At 43.4% G+C, this 17,622-nt stretch overlaps 1 pseudogene; it reads left to right on the top strand.

The window, feature by feature from the left end:
• The first annotated feature begins 2,419 nt into the window (after nt 1-2,419).
• LOC121440224 lies at nt 2,420-3,378 on the top strand (annotated as a pseudogene).
• Nucleotides 3,379-17,622: the final 14,244 nt, after the last annotated feature.

Below are 17,622 nucleotides of genomic sequence, written 5' to 3'. Positions count from 1 at the left end.
TGGGGAAGAGTAGACAGGGGAAGAAGCTCCAGAGAGAGGGGCCTACAGAGTTTCTACTGTGTTCCGGTAGTGAGCACTGCAACAAATGAGGGCCCAGTTGCCCTAAAAGCATTGAACTAAGTCAGTCACTGTAGACAAAGGAGTGATGTTTTTCTCCTCTTTGGTTTGTTGTTCTGTTTCTTGAGACAGGGTTCCTTGGTGTGAGATTGGGCTGTCCTGGAACCAGCTGAGTCGACCAGGCTGGCCTCGAAGTCAGGGAGGTCTGCCTGCCTCAGCCTCGCTAGTGTGGGGGTGAAAGGTTTGTGCCACCACCACCTCCGCTCCTCTCAAAGGAGTGACTTTTAAGAGGTCCGGTTAACCTGACACTGGCTTTGCATTCAGCATGTCTGTGGGACCCTACTGGACTGAAGAAATGCGCTCTGCCTAGAAGGTACCCAGATGGTATTTCCACTGTGGTGCACCTGGAGGAATTAACCTGTTTCCCCCTCCTTCCTCCTTGTATGCGCTGTGCCGTTCCTTCTACTGCACTCTGTGAAGGAGGAGGGGGATTTATCCTAGGATAAGGCCTCAGAGATGTAGTGGGAAGGATCCAGGGCCACCAAGGAGGAAGCAGTCAGACTTCTGATACAAGACATACAAAAGCAGCCCTTGCTGTCAGCACAGACTAGGTCGACTGTGGAACGCAGGTGTCACCTCTGACTTGGGGTTGAGGGGATGAGGTGGACGCTCACAAGTGGCTTGGACCTGAAAGATGGATCTGAGAGTCAGGAAGGGCATTGTGAGGAACAAGGAGGAAGGAAACTTCAGAATGTGTGAGAAAATGCAGGGCCTGCCCCCTTTGTCCGTCTTGAGCAGTCGGGGCCCTGGCATATCCAGAGTCGAGACAAATTCACATCTGTGTCCTTTCTCAAGGCTGTGAGCCTTTTCAGCGTCGGGGACCACCACAGCCCAGAGGGGAGCAGGCCTGATCGCCAGAGGTGATATTCATTTTCCATCAGGACTCCAGGTGAGCTGTCACGGTCGGAAATGAACATGCAAAGAGGGACTCGTTCCCCAAACAAGAAGACTTCATAAAGCATGGGCACCCCTCTTCTCATGCGGGGGGGGTGGGGGGTGGGGGTGGGGGGATGGGTGGGAGGGTGCGAGTGGGGTCTTCTGTGCCTGGCTTCCTTGGACTGCATGACTTGGGTTGAGAATTCTACCGGGAATGATTATTTTGTTCCTAGGGTTGATATCAGATCAGCAGTGGCAGCCACGTCTGGAGAGCAGCGGGATTCTGCAGAGTGTGGGCCTCCCCTGAGGACTGAATCTGAAGGGAAGAGCCAGAGGACCTCATTGGCTAGGTACGACCCGGATTCGATGCCCAGGGGCACCAAGGGTTTGCATACTTCAGCGCGCTAGAGTCCTTGTAGAGGTGGGAGCCCTGTAGAGATGAGCCCTGAACACATGGCCATCATGGCTGTTCCCCCACAGGAGTTGATGAGCTGTGCCACCAGCTCTTTTCTCCTGAGAGGATGGTTATAGGGCCGCCAGGTATGGAACTTCACCGGAGCAGGAGACCTTGTCTGAGCCGAGTTCTTGGTTAAGTCAGCCCCTGGGAAGTTCCAGGAAAGGATCCCAGGAGGCAAGTGAAGGAGACAGTGGTCCCTCCAAGGACTTCCCTGAAGCCCTGTCTCACAGACAGTCCTGGGAGGGGCTGCAGGGCTGAGTCTTCTGCCCTGGTTCCAGGGAATAGTCTAAGGGAGCTGAGGTGCCTGCTAAGAGCACCTTGGCCTGGGTCATCAGAGGGAGGCTCGGGTCTGTGAGGAATCATGGTGAGAGTTGAGAGAGTCCCATTAGCCAAAGACAGAGAGTACTGCCTACCTACCTGCCTTCCTGATGGCTGTGGGAAAATGGAGACTTTCTTCCCCTCTCCCATTCTTCTTTCTTTCTTATAGGCATAGTCTCTTGCCTTAAAGACATGGGACCCAGGGGTCACGGGGAAGCTCCTGGAACAAGCCATTGATATAGGTGAGAATCGGGCTGGTAGACTGTTCTAGACCAAATGAGTCACACTGAATCAACCTAGCTCTTTTAGCTCTCTTAACTTCTGCCCCCACAAACGGGTGTCAGGAGGTATAAGGTGTCCTCACTGCCTTCTCTTCCTCTCAGAGACACAGAAACTTGTTTTGAGACTTTACACGAGAAGAAGCACACACCTGGGGAGCTTCCAGCCTCTCAGAGGCACAAGCAGTACCAGAGTACTTTGGCCATAAGTGCACTCCCCAGGCGAAATCCTGTGACAGGTGCTTTTTGAGAATTGCCCAGGGAATAACTGTCAGAGTCCTCTCATCCTCTCCCTTCCTCCCCCAGGTCTGTGAGTCTTCATCTCTGTGAACCGCACCTGCCTGTCCTGCCTGTGTTCCCAAGGGAACTCAGCATGGATCCTACCGAGACCAGCCAGGGCCTCCACCTCCCTGACAGCGCTCAGTCCCAAAGGGAGGCAAGAGGTCTGGTGGGAGCCCAGGTCCCCCTATCCGAGGCAGGGGAGGAGGAGGCCACTGCCACCACCTCGGGTGTGTGTCTCTTGGAGGAATGCTGAGTTCTCCCCACAGTGCTCAGAGAGCCTCTTCTCCCACCGCCATGGGCTTCATTGCAGTGGCACCGTCTGCTCAGGCCTCTGGCAATCAAGCTAGCCATGTGGTTAACCCCGAGTCTCCACTGCAGAATGGGCTCAATAGCAAGAGTGTGGATTTGGTTCTCTTCCTACTCCTCAAATACAGGAGGAAGGAGATAACGACTAGGGCAGAAATTCTGCACATGGTCATCGGAGATCATGAGGCACACTATTCCGTGATCTTTACGAAGGCCGCTGACTGCATGCGGCTGATGTTTGGCCTTGAGATAATAGAAAATAACCCCCTTGGGAACCCCCTTGTCCACTCCTACTCTCTTGTCCATGCTCTTGGGATCGCCTATGATGGGATGCAGCATGGTTTCCCAGGCATACCCAAGACAGGCCTGGTAATAGTCATACTGTGCATCATCTTCATAGATGACGACTGTGTCAGTGAGGAGGTGTTGTGGCGTATATTGAATAGGATGGGGCTCTATGCTGGGAGGGATCATTTCTTGTGCGGGGAGCCCAGGAGACTCATCACTGAACATTTTGTGCAGAAAGGGTATCTGGAGTACAGGCTGGTGCCAGATAGTCATCCTCCCAGCCATGAGTTCCTGTGGGGCCCGAGAGCCCATGCTGAAACCACCAAGGTGGAAGTCTTCAAGTTTTTTGCCAGAGTTGTTAAGCAGGATCCCATATCGTACGTTTTCCCTATGCAGAGAGATGAGATTGAGAGGTGTGAGGCCACGATCCCCCAAACAGTGGCACTCCTGCCCTGACCAGCACACATTCTAGTGCACTGGCAATTTCCAACCAACATCAGGTTGGGCGGAGTCACATCTAAGAGCTGTACCCTCATTGAAGTGCAGGTCGGAGGAGTTGGGAACCTTTTCTTCTTGTTCTGACTTGGTGATTTGAGCATTCTTGGTATTTCAAAATGTTGCTACTTTTACTGCAAGGTTCATTAGGTGGAGATGTTTTCCTTTTACAAATGGAATTAGGAAAGCATGTATTGTTTATGCTGATTAGGAGAATTTTATCATTCTGTAAACACTTGAGAATGACTCATATCTAACTTGTAACATGTTTCAAGATACTGTGGCATTCTATTTGGGATTACCCACTCAATCTGAATGAACTTGGATTTTCATGAAACAAAGAATAAAATTATTTTTGATTGCCTTACTAGTTTTAGCTTCCTATTCTGGTTAGCTTGTGAAAATGAGAGTTAAAATCAGGTGAATGCAGTCTCTTCCCCATCCCTTCACTGAGCAAGCACCTGCTCTGTGAAAGGACCTGTGTTACCAGTAAGACGTGACAAAAGGATTATCCATCCTTTTCTGTGAAAAAGTCAAGTTCAACAGCACCAACCCTGTCAGAAAGAACATGGGAATTCCCCTTAGGTCACAAGTGTAAGCACAGGAACTGTGCAGAGAGGTCCCCTAGGGTGAGAGTCGTCAGTGGTGTAAGCCAAGGCATTTCATTATGGGTCTCAGAAATAATAGGCAGGACCAGGCCCTTGGGAGGAGATGTGAATGACTTAGGACTGTGAGAAGTGAAACTCCTCTGAGCGGTCACTGTTGCTGGTGGACTTGGCAAGGAGGACTCAGGCTGAGGTGTCACTCAGTGATTGAACACTTGGATAACACAACTGGGGGGTTGTATCCTAATCCCCTGAAAAAATTCCAAAATGTACAGAGAGTAATCATGTCCTGGTGCTAGAGTTACAGATGAACACTGAACACTTGGATAACACAACTGAGGGGTTGTATCCTCATCCCCTCAAACAAATCCAAAATGTACAGAGAGTAATCATGTCCTGGTGCTAGAGTTACAGATCAACACTGAACACTTGGATAACACAACTGGGGGGTTGTATCCTCATCCCCTCAAAGAAATCCAAAATGTACAGAGAGTAATCATGTCCTGGTGCAAGAATTACAGATGAACACTGAACACTTGGATAACACAACTGGGGGGTTGTATCCTCATCCCCTCAAACAAATCCAAAATGTATAGAGAGTAATCATGTCCTGGTGCTAGAGTTACAGATCAACACAGCCCATGTACTGCATGGTTTACCCCCACCCTCTGCAAGGGATTTCTGACCCATGTGGTACAATTATGAGAATGTGAATCCTAGAACTCCTAGGAAGATCACTTCTGCATCCCTAGTCAAGAGAGACAGAGCTGACTACCAAAATAACTTTAACAGCTTATAATGTGTGTTAGTGTTGTGCCTACATAGTAATGTATCATACATGACCCTGGTGCACTCAGAGGAAAGAAGAGAGCATAAAACCAGATTTCATAAAACCAGAGTTAGAGATTGTTGCAAGTCTCCATGTAAGTGCTGGAAACTGAACTTTTGTCTTCTGCAAGAACAGCAAGTTTGTAGTCAAAGCTCCAGCCCCAGACAAGTTTTAAGTTAATAAAATTATTCATCTATGTATACATGAGTGTGAGGGTGTATACATGCATCTCTCAGTGCTGGTGGGGATGCCAGAGGACATACATCAAGTTGGCTCATCCTTCCACATTGTGATGGCAAGATCTCACTTTTTGCTGCTGTTGGAGTGTGTAGTCAAGGCTGGCTGACCTGAGAGGTTCTGACCCATTCTGCTTCTCACAATCCCACCAAAGTAGTGCTAAGATTACAGGTGCACCCTGCTGCATCCCAGTATAATGCAGTTTGCAGGGAAGGAAATGATAACCTCAGGCATGAGCAGCTATCGCTTTTATCATCTGATCCATTACCCAGCCTTAAGATTGCATTTTAACTCACTTATCTTTAGTGTAGTTGTACACCCTGCTGCATCCTACTATGTTGCAGGTAGCAGGGAAGGAAATTATATCCTCAGGCATGAGCAGCTATCACTTTTATCATCTGATCCATCTCCCCAGCCTTAGGATTGCATTTTAGCTCACTTATATTTGGTATAGTTGCAACCCAGATTTCAACATGTGTCCAGTGAGTGGGAGGATTTAGTGACATTTATTCATGGAATATCATTTTGTTTTCATAGACATCCCATGTCCACCTTTCACTATAGTTTTTTTCACACAAGCAACTTGGAACCAGGGCTTTACTGGCAGACAAATAATCCGGCCATGCTGATGGGCATTCCATTAACCATCTGAGGAACCCAGAGGCTCCAGCATTGGGAATTGTCATGTGATTCTAATTGGTCTTAACAATAAAAACCTCTAGTCAGATATTAGAGGATGAAAGCTGAAAGGCCAGAGAAGCAGAGCATCCAGCCCCTTGTTCTTACCTCCACAAAATCCTCATACTGAATGGGGTATCGTCTCTCTACAAGTCCTCACACTGAATGCCTTGAGCTCCTGTCTCCTCCTGCTGTATATTCCTCTCTCCTCCCAGGTATATCCCTTCCTGTTTCCACCTCCCCAGTCCTGGGATTAAAGGTCTGAGCCACCACTGCTTGGGTCAGTTTCTCATTACGCTGATTCAATAGCCCAGAGTGGCCTTGAACTCACAGGGATCCCTCAGCCTCTGTCTTCTGATGGCTGAGATTAAAGGTGTCTGCCACCACTGCCTGGCTTCTTTGGCTAACAAGTCTAGTTGGCTATACACTTTGATCTTCAGGCAAGATTTATTTGTTAAAGTACAAACAAAATTGTCACATTTCCCCATTATGTGTCTAAAATAAAAAAGAATGTTATAACAAATATACGAAAACCTATGTCCAATAAGTACAATGGCTATATAAAATACACACATGCAATAAGTACATCAACAATGTCTATTCCATTTGCATTTGAAAAATTCAGATAAAGTATCCACTACATATTCCATCTTGGTGAGTCCAAAGTGTTGTGCATAATTCACTTTTTATTCTAACGTGTACTGCTGCTGTGGGACAATGGTCTGTACCTTGTCACTTGTATTTTAAGTAAACACTGATTGACCAGTAGCCAGGCAGGAAGTATAAGCGGGGCAACCAGGCAAGATGTAGAGGTGGGGCAAAGAGAATTCTGGGAAGAGGGAAGTTTCAGTCTGCAATCCTCACCCAGACACAGAGGAAGCCAGACACAGAGGAAGCAAGATGTGGCTGCCTCTCCGAAAAAGGTACCAAGACACGTGGCTAACACAGATAAGAATTATGGGCTAATATAAGTTGTAAGAGTTAATAAGAAGCCTGAGCTAATAGGCCAATAAGTTTATAATTAATGTAGGCCTCTGTGTGTTTCTTTGGTCTGAATGACTGCAGGACTGGGTGGGACAGAAATGTCAGGCAACACCTTACCAACTGAAAAATATCTTTTAATGTCTTTCAACCGTATACACTTGACATTCCTTTAGTAAAATTCTTTTCTGAGTCTGGTAAACAAAGAAAAATTTAACTATAACTATCTAGTCTTCACTCCCTCAGACACTTGAGAAGGAAATAATATTAACTTAATGAGCAGGAAGTACAAGCAAGCGATTTCCACAATTTGTAAGAGATGACAGAATCAGTGTGCTGCCTGCAAAGACATCTAAGTTTTCTCTGCAACATTGGGGCATCCATCTTAAATCTATAGGCCTAGAATATTTGACAGACTTTTCTATGAAGTAGGATTTTTGAAGGACTGTACAACCTTGTCTTGGCAAGGTTTGGTATTGTCACTCTCATTTGTGTCCTGCTTGTCCAACTGGACAGCAAACTGTCAGCAGTTGAGGTAAGAGTGCGTTCTTGATCAGTGACTTACTTTTACTACAAAGAAAATTAGCTCCATTTGGAGTTTCTCTGATGCCCACCATCTTCTCAGAAGTACATTAGTGCTGCTGCCAAGAGCAGACATGTCTGTCTCTTTGTCATAAAAAAAAATCTATGCTATTAAAACATTTATAATACCATATTATGCATATCTCTGAAGTGTTTGGAGACTACCTGTCTACCTAAAATATTACCTTTTTGATCATGAAGAAAATTCCTAACATGACTACAATTTCAAATATATTAGATATCTAACTGCTAACCTGAATTTCCTTATTAACCTAAATAGTTGGTAATAATAGCTTTCAAGAGTTCCATCTGGACGGGTGAGTTTGTGCTATCCAGGGGCAGATTGTCCCAGAAGAGAGCACAACCCCTCGCCCCCAGCTCCTGCTGCAGGGCTAACTTTCTTACATACAACCCAGTCCCCCAGTTCCCCCCAAGCCTGCCCTGCTGTCTCCTAGGTCCTTTGCTCAAGAACAATTTTCCGCTTCTACGCTAAGGCTACCCACCCAGAGCGGTGAGTGCCTGCCTACTGGGCAGGCCTCAAGGTCCCCCGCAAGGGAGCCTGGGAACCTTCAGCTTGTGCTGCAGGGTCTCCTGTGCTCTACTAGACCCCACCCTGCCTGCCACGTTCTTCCTTTAGTCCCCAGCTCATTGGGCTACCAGGCATCCCTGTTTAGGTGCTGAGGTGTTCCATCTGGATGGGTGAGTTTGTGCTATCCAGGGGCAGATTGTCCCGGAAGAGAGCACAAACTCTCTCCCCCAACTCCTGCTGCAGGGCTGTCTTTGTTACACATGAACCCCCCCGCCCCGCAAGCCTGCCCTGTCTGCAAGGTCCTTTGCTCAGGAACAGTTTCCTGCTCCTACACTAAGGCTACCCACCCAGAGTGGTGAGTGCCTGCCTATCGGGCAGGCCTCAAGGTCCCCAGCAAGGGAGCATGGGCACCTTCAGCTTGTGCTGCAGGGTCTCCTGTGTTCTTCTCGACCCGGCCCTGACCCCCAAGTTCACCCTTTTGTCGGTGGATCATTGGACTACCAGGCATCCATGTTTCAGTGCTGAGAAGTCCCATCTGGATGGGAACGGTTCCTGCTTCTACCCTGAGGAGATACACCCAGAGAGTCAGTCACAGCAAAGTCTGGACCAAGACACCAGGCCTCTCCTGGCTCCATTTGAAGGAAGAGATGGGCAGGCACCAATGCAAGAATTCCTCCAACAACCTAAAAGGCAACATGACATGACGAGAATCCAGGGATCCCAAAACAAGAAGAATTGTACACCTTACTCCAGAAGAATTAGAAGAAAATAACTCAAAAGTGAATAATATGAAAATAATAGAGGACCTTAAACAGGAGGTGAAAAACTGCCATAGACAATTAGAGATTACAAACAAAAAGGTAGAGGAAATGAATAAATCTCTCAAAGATACACAAGAAAACCAATAGAAACAAGACAAAGCAATCAAACAGGTAAGGGAAATGGTTCAAGACTTGAAGAATGAAATGGAAGTAATGAAGAAAACACAAACCAAGGGAAGGCTGGAGATGGAAAATCTGGGTAAACGAACAGGAACTACAGAGACAAGATTACAAGAGATAGAAGAAAGAATGCCAGGCACTGAAGACACCATAGAGAAAATAAACACACTGATCAAAGAAAACAGCAAATCCAACAAATTCTCATCACAAAATATTCAGGAAATCTGGGACACAATAAAAAGACCAAACCTAAGAATAATAGGGGTAGAAGAAGAAGTAGAGCTCAATGGTCCAGAAAATATATTTAATAAAATTATAGAAGAAAACCTTCCCAACCTAAAGAAAGATATTCCATTGAAGGTTCAAGAAGCATACAGAACACCGAATAGACTGGACCAAAAAAAAATCTCGCCATATAATAATCAAAACACAAAACATACAGAATAAAGAAAGAATATTAAGAGCTGCAAAGGAAAAAGGCCAAGTTACTTATAAAGGTAAACCTTTCAGACTTACACCTGACTTCTCTATGGAAACCACGAAAGCCTGGATAGATGTACTGCAGAAACTAAGAGATCATGGATGCAAGCCCAGACTACTATACCCAGCCAAGCTTTCGTTTACTATAAATGGAGAAAACAAAATTTTCAGGATAAAAACAAATTTAAACAATACGTAGCCACAAATCCAGCCTTACAGAAAGTAATAGAAGGAAAATCACAACCCAAGGAGTCCAACAATGACCACAATAACTCAGACATCTAATGACCCTTCACCAGCACAACTCAAAGAAGGAAAACATAAAACTCTACTACCAAAAAAAAAGAAAAGGAAAGGAAAAATGACCGAAGTTATCAACCACGGGTCATTAATATCACTTAATATCAATGGACTCAACTGACCTACAAAGAAGCACAGGCTAAGAGATTGGATACGAAAACAGGATCCAACATTCTGCTGTTTACAAGAAACAAACTGCAGCCACAAAGACAGACATCTACGGAAAAGGTTTATCAAGCAAATGGTCCAAAGAAACAAGCAGGTGTGGCCATACTAATTTCTAACAAAGTTGACTTCAAACTAAAATCAATCAGAAGAGATGGAGAGGGACATTTTATACTCATGACAGGAACAATTCATGAGGACAAAGTCTCAATCCTGAATATCTATGCCCCTAATATAAAAGCACCCACTTATGGAAAAGAAACATTTCAAGGCAGTCATCAAACCACACACACTAATAGTAGGAGACTTCAACACTCCTCTCTCACCAATGGACAGGTCAATCAGACAGAAACCTAACAGAGAAATAAGAGAATTAATGGAGGTAATGAATCAAATGGACTTAATAGACATCTATAGAACATTCCACCCAAATAGGAAAGGATATACCTTCTTCTCTGCAGCTCATGGAACCTTCTCAAAAATTGACCACATACTCGGTAACAAAGAAAACTTACACAGTTACAGAAAAAAATATTAGTAACCACCTGTGTCGTATTGGATCACTATGGATTAAAATTAAAATTCAAGGCTTTGTTTGTGAGCTGCCCAACCAGCACAGAGACCTGATCTCAGCGCCAGGAGACCCAACATTGGGGTGAGTTTCTGACCCCGCGGCACCAGCCCAGGACAGGGAACTCAGAAGTTCCTCAACCCCTTATCCTTCTTGGGCTCTCTGCAGGGCCTCTACTCCCTGCATACTGCCTCTTTCTTCCTATCCCACCCAGCTTGCATCCAGAACCCTCCCCACCTCGGCCCCCCTGCCGACTTTGGGCACATAACATCACCCAGCTCAGCCTGTCTAGGCGCTGGGTCCCACTGAATCCTCAGGGCAACCTAGCGGGCAGGAGTTTCTTTGTTTCACTAGCCTGCCTGCATTAAGCAAGGTAGGCACTTTGTGAGCTGCCCAACCAGCATGGAGACCTGATCTCGGCGCCAGGAGACCCAACATTGGGCACGGAGATCTGATCTCTGTGCCAGGAGAGCCAGCATTGGGGAGAGTCATCATTGGGCATGGTGATCTGATCTTGGCTCCAGGAGAGCCATCACTGGCAAGAGCCATCACTGGGAAGCTACATCAATAGGCAAGGAGACCCGATCCTGTAAAAGAAGATCCATAGGGGAGCATCCGGAGGAAGAGATGGGCAGGCGCCAATGCAAGAATTCACCTAACAATCTGAAAAGCAACATGAAGCCACCAGAAACCAGCGACCTCACAACAGGGGGACAAGAACACCTTAATCAAGAAGAAGTAGAAAAGATTGACTTCATGAAAGTGATTGATGCCCTTAAACAGCATGTAAAGAATGCCCTTATAGAAATGGAAGAGAAATATAACAGAAAATTTGAATAATTGAATAAATCAGTGAATGATACCCTAGAAAACCAAGGAAAAATAATCAAACAGATAATGGAAACAGTTCAAGACTTGAAAACTGAAATGGAGGCAAAGAAGAAAACACAAACAGAGGGCCGGCTGGACATGGAAAATTTAAGTAAACAAACAGAGACTACAGAAACAAGCATAACCAACAGAATACAAGAGATAGAAGAAAGAATTTCAGATTCTGAAGACACCATAGAGAAAATAGACACACTGATCAAAGAAAACAGCAAATCCAACAAATTCTCATCACAAAATATTCAGGAAATCTGGGACACAATAAAAAGACCAAACCTAAGAATAATAGGGGTAGAAGAAGGAGAAGAAGTAGAGCTCAACGGTCCAGAAAATATATTTAATAAAATTATAGAAGAAAACTTTCCCAACCTAAAGAAAGATATTCCTTTGAAGGTTCAAGAAGCATACAGAACACCGAATAGACTGGACCAAAAAAAATCTCGCCATATAATAATCAAAACACAAAGCATACAGAATAAAGAAAGAATATTAAGAGCTGCAAAAAAAAGGCCAAGTTACTTATAAAGGTAAACCTATCAGACTTACACCTGACTTCTCCATGGAAACCATGGAAGCCAGAAGGACCTGGATAGATGTACTGCAGAAACTGAGAGACCATGGATGCAAGCCCAGACTACTATACCCAGCCAAGCTTTCATTCACTATAAATGGAGAAAATAAAATTTTCAGGATAAAAACAAATTTAAACAATACGTAGCCACAAATCCAGCCTTACAGAAAGTAATAGAAGGAAAATCACAACCCAAGGAGTCCAACAATGACCACAATAACTCAGACATCTAGAGACCCCTCACCAACACAACTCAAAGAAGGGAAACACACAAACTCTACGTCTAAAAAAGTGACTGGAGTTAACAACCACTGGTCATTAATATCACTTAATGTCAATGGACTCACCTATAAAAAGGCAGAGGATAAGAGATTGGATAAGAAAACAGGATCCAACATTCTGCTGTTTACAAGAAACACACCTCAACCACAAACACAGGCACCTACTCAGAGTAAAGGGCTGGGAAAAGGCTTATCAAGCAAATGGACCTAAGAAACCAGCAGGTGTGGCCATACTAATTTCTAACAGAGTTGACTTCAAACTTAAATCAATCAGAAGAGATGGAAAGGGGCATTTTACACTCATACCAGGAACAGTTCATCAGCATGAAGTCTCATTCCTGAATATCTATGCCCCTAATATAAAGGCACCCACGTACGTAAAAGAAACATTGCTAAAACTCAAAGCAGCCATCAAACCACACACACTAATACTAGGAGACATTAACACTCCTCTCTCACCAATGTACAGGTCAATCAGACAGAAACCTAACAGAGAAATAAGAGAATTAATGGAGGTAATGAAGCAAATGGACTTAACAGACGTCTATAGAACATTCCACCCAAATAGGAAAGAATATACCTTATTCTCTGCAGCTCATGGAACCTTCACGAAAATCAACCACATAGTCGGTAACAAAGCAAACATCCACAGTTACAAAAAATATTAGTAACCACCTGTGTATTATCAGATTACCATGATTTAAATTTAGAATTCAACAACAATGCTACCCCCAGAAGCCTACAAACTCATGGAAACTGAACAGTCAACTACTGAACCATACCTGGATTAAGGAAGAAATACAGAAAGAAATTAAAGTCTTCCTGGAATTCAATGAAAATAAAGAAACAACATACTCAAACTTATGGGACACTAAGAAAGCAGTCCTAAGAGGAAAGTTCATAGCACTAAGTGCCCACTTAAAGAAAACAGAGAAATCACATATTGGAGACTTAACAGCCCACCTGAAAGCTCTAGAAAAAAAAGAAGCAGACTCACCGAGGAAGAGTAGAAGACTGGAAATAACCAAACTGAGAGCTGAAATCAACAAAATAGAAACACAGAAAACAGTCCAAAGAATCAATGAAACAAAAAGCTGGTTCTTGGAGAAAATCAACAAGATTGACAAACCCCTATCCAATCTAGTCAAACGGCAGAGAGAGAATTTGCAAATTAATAAGATCAGAAATGAAAAGGGGGACATAACCACAGACACAGAGGAAATTCAGAGAATCATTAGATATTATTACAAAAGCCTGTATGATACAAAACTGGAAAATGTAAAGGAAATGGACACTTTTTTAGATAAATACCATATACCAAAGTTAAATCAGGACCAGCTGAACAATCTAAATAGACCTGTTAGTCATGAAGAATTAGAAGCAGTTATCAAAACCTCCCTACCAAAAAAAGCCCAGGACCAGATGGTTTCAATGCGGAATTCTACCAGAACTTCCAAGAAGACCTTATACCTATACTCATTAATGTATTTCACAATATAGAAACAGAAGAGGCATTGCCAAATTCCTTCTATGAAGCTACAGTTACTCTGATACCAAAACCGCACAAAGACTCAACCAAGAAAGAGAATTATAGGCCAATCTCACTCATGAACATCGACGCAAAAATCCTCAACAAAATACTGGCAAAAAGAATCCAAGAACACATTAGAAAAATTATCCATTATGATCAAGTAGGCTTCATCCCAGAGGTGCAGGGCTGGTTCAACATACGAAAATCTATCAATGTAATCCATCATATAAATAAACTGAAAGGAAAAAACCATATGATCATTTCATTAGATGCTGAAAAAGCATTTGACAAAATTCAACATCCCTTAAGGATAAAATTATTAGAGATTAGGAATACAAGGATCATACCTAAATATAATAAAAGCTATATACAGCAAGCCAACAGCTAGCATCAAATTAAACGGGGAGAAACTCAAAGCCATCCCACTAAACTCAGGAACACGACAAGGCTGTCCACTCTCACCATACCTCTTCAATATAGTGCTTGAAGTTCTAGCAATAGCAACAAGACAACATAAGCGCCTACCCTGCTTGGTGCAGGCAGGCCACAGAAACAAAGGAACTGCAGCCCGCCCGGGCGCCCGGAGGACTTGGACCCAGCGCCCAGACAGGCTGGGCTGGGCTGGGCGATGCCACACACCAAAAGAGGGCGGTGGGGCCGAAGTGGGGAGGGCTTGGACGGAAGCTGGGTGGGCCAGGAAGAAAGAGGCAGCACCCAGGGAGTAGAGGCCCCTCAGAGAGCCCAAGAAGGACAGGGGGCCAAGGAACCCCCGAGCTGCCCATCGCAGGCTGGCACCATGGGCCAGAAACTCACCCCAACGCTGGGTCTCCTGGTGCCGAGAGCTTAAATTTAAAATATTTTTAAAAAGTAAAAAAAAAAAATCAAGAAAAACAAGCAAAGAATTTGTGTAAGAAATTGAATATTGCTCTGTAATGAAGGGACAAAGTCTGGTCTGTTCAGGTAGGTCCAATTTGGCTCTCTGGAACTTACAAGAATGTTTAAATTTATAAAAAGAGATAAATTTTAGATACATTAAGAAAGTCATGGTTATGATAGTATAGTGTTAGAATAGATTGCTAGGATTTTATAGGTTGCTGTTAAGATTATGAACAGTTATATAATGAGAGATGAGGGAAGGGAAGAAAAGGAAATTATTAGACCTTTTAATGTTTTACCTGAAGCAAACCTTAAGGCACATGTGTTGGAGGAGAGCCACTTGTTCATCCCGGCTGCCCAGAACTGAAATAATCACACAGAAACTGTATTAATTAAATCACTGCTTGACCCATTAGCTCTAGCTTCTTATTGGCTAACTCTTATATTAATTTAACCCATTTCCATAAATCTGTATATTGCCATGTGGCTGTGGCTTACCGGGTAAACTTCCTAGCATCTGTCTCTGGTGACTCCATGGCATCTCTCTCCACCTCTTCTTTCTCCCAGCATTCTTTCCAGTTTTCCCCATCTACCTAAGTTCTGCCCTATCAACAGGCCAAGGCAGTTTCTTTATTCACTAATAGTAGTCATAGCACACAGAGGGGACTCCCACATCACCTCCCCTTTTCTGCTTAAATAAAAAAGCTTTAACTTTAACATAGTAAAATTACATATAACAAAACAGGTATCAAGCAAAAATTACAGTTACAATACTTCTATTTACTTTATCTTTTATCATAACTAAGGAAAAGTATAACTATAACTATCTATTCTTCAACTCCATTAAAGATTTCAGAAGGATATAATATTACCTAAGTAAACAGGAAGTACATTGTAAGCAACTTCAAAAACTCTAGAATTGGCAGAGATATCTCACTGCCTGGACAGGCACACAAAGTTCTTCTGTACCACTGAGGCACCCATCTTCAGCCTACTGGCCCATAGTATCTATCAGACTTTTCCACGAAGCAGGAAATTTCAAAGACAGTTCTACCTATATTGGCAGTTTGACAGTCATTTTCTTCTGTATCCTGCAGAATATCTCTCAGACTCTTTTATGAAGCTGGAACCCCCAAAGACCATATCACCTTTAGGCAAGTTCAGCAGTCATTTCTCTGTGGGTCCTGCATGTCCAGTTAAGTAATCCAGGCAAGAGCAGTTTTTCCCAAAAAGCTAACCAACTCCATAAGGAGCCTCTTCAATGCCCATCTTCTTGTTGAAGTAGCCTGTGCTGCCAGGAGCAGATGTGTCTCACTGTCACGGAAAGTCTTAAGTTCTGAAAACATTTAAATGCCATATTCTGAAGGTCTTTGAAAGATTTGAAGAATACCTCTCTAACTGAAATATATCTCTATATATCTAGAAAATTTAAGTAACATGACTAAAATCTTGACTATTATAGATGACTATCTATTAACCTAAATTTTTAAATTATACGTTACACTATTAAATGAACTACACAAACACAATACCTTAATCAAGGACAGAAAAATACATATACAGTATAACAAAAGGTACCTTAAAATTGTATCAATAAACCAAGATCCATACCAAAGTAAATTATTCATCTCTATAGAATATCCCCCTTTAAATGTAAATAATTATAAATACTATTTGGGAATATGAGCGTAGTTCTGTCCATACTACTTCTTGCTATTTAGGAGCACTGTTAATCAGGTCTTTCATGGTGTGTCCTGTGGGCTAGGTTCATCTCAGTCAGCAGTTGGGCAAAGCATTTTCTTTTTGGAGATGTTCACAGCAACCTTTAAGGGGGCCTTGTTCCATGAAACCATATTGCTCTGGAAGCAATCCACAGGTTCTAATCTTCTGTGGAAACAAAAAGAGAACCTCTTTTCCAAAGCAACATATCCTTAGACCCAAATTTGGAAGGCATGATACCTTTATGATATATGCTGATTTAGTTTAGCAGCTCATACAATGAAATGTCTCTCTGTACTTAGCTCATTCACATGGTGCAGGAAAATTGTCTATATTCTGTCGATTGTGTTTCAAATAAATGTTGATTGGCCAGTAGTCATGCAGGAAGTATAGGCAGAACAACCAGACAGGAAGTAGAGGCAGGTCAAGGAGAACAGGGTGAATTCTGGGAAGGAGGAAGCCCATTCCTCCACAGTCCTGTGAATCCTAGTAGTGCACAGGGCTGGGCATCTAGTGCATTTGAGGCAGTCAAGGTAATTCCCCCTCTTGAAGATGAATATCCAAACACTGCCATAGTCGAATTCTTTCAGTATTTTTATTTTTTTTCATAGCAACTTGGCTTGTCAAAGTAAAAGAACATAAAGACAATGTTGATATAATTTTATCATGGTATTCAGGATAAGAAATCCCCATGGCCTACCCTAGAGGGAACTGCTAAAACTGAATTCATGACCCCATAGAAAAGTGTCTCAGTTCCAGGAGTACCCAGTAATATACCAAGAGTAGCATTGGTACTCTAAGCAACTTACCACGAATCTTTTGAGAAAACCATGATTCGAGTTATTCAAGAGTTATAGCTGAAAAGCTGTTTTCTTGATGTCTGCTTGAGGTGAAACCTTCGGAAAATAAGATGATACTGGCTACTCAGTATATTGGCAGTTAACTTTTGTTAGCACTCTGTTTTGCTGAAATGTTAAGTTGCAACTTTGTTTCTCTGCCTTCACTAGCAAATTTGTACTGGGCGTATTATGCAAGCTTCTCTTTGCTTTAGCTTTTCTGCACTTTGCTATTCACTGGGAGAGACTTCACGGCTAGAGTTTGGACATCATCAGGAGAGTGGTCAGAGAAGGTGGTGTAGTCAGACTTTTTGTGTCCTGCCAGCCAGCTCCTGAATAACCACATGGAGGCTTATTAATTATGACAGCTCCAGCTGATAGCTCAGACTTGTTTCTCATTAGCTCTTATAACTTAAAATACCCATTTTTTTTATTAATCTATGTTCTACCATGTGGCTTTTACCTCTTTGCCATTTTGTGTGTTTGACTCGTTCTGCATCTGGCTGACTTCTCAATCCTTCTTCTTTCCAGTGTCCACTGTGCCTGGAAATCCTTCCTAGCTACTGACCATTTATCTTTTTATTAAACCAATCGCAGTAACATAT

Source organism: Microtus oregoni, unplaced genomic scaffold (genome assembly GCF_018167655.1).
Source record: "Microtus oregoni isolate MIOR12 unplaced genomic scaffold, Mior012 000067F_000, whole genome shotgun sequence".
NCBI classification, from domain to species: Eukaryota; Metazoa; Chordata; class Mammalia; order Rodentia; family Cricetidae; genus Microtus; species Microtus oregoni.
Note: the sequence above shows the minus strand (reverse complement) of the source record. Positions and strands in the feature narration are given on the sequence as shown.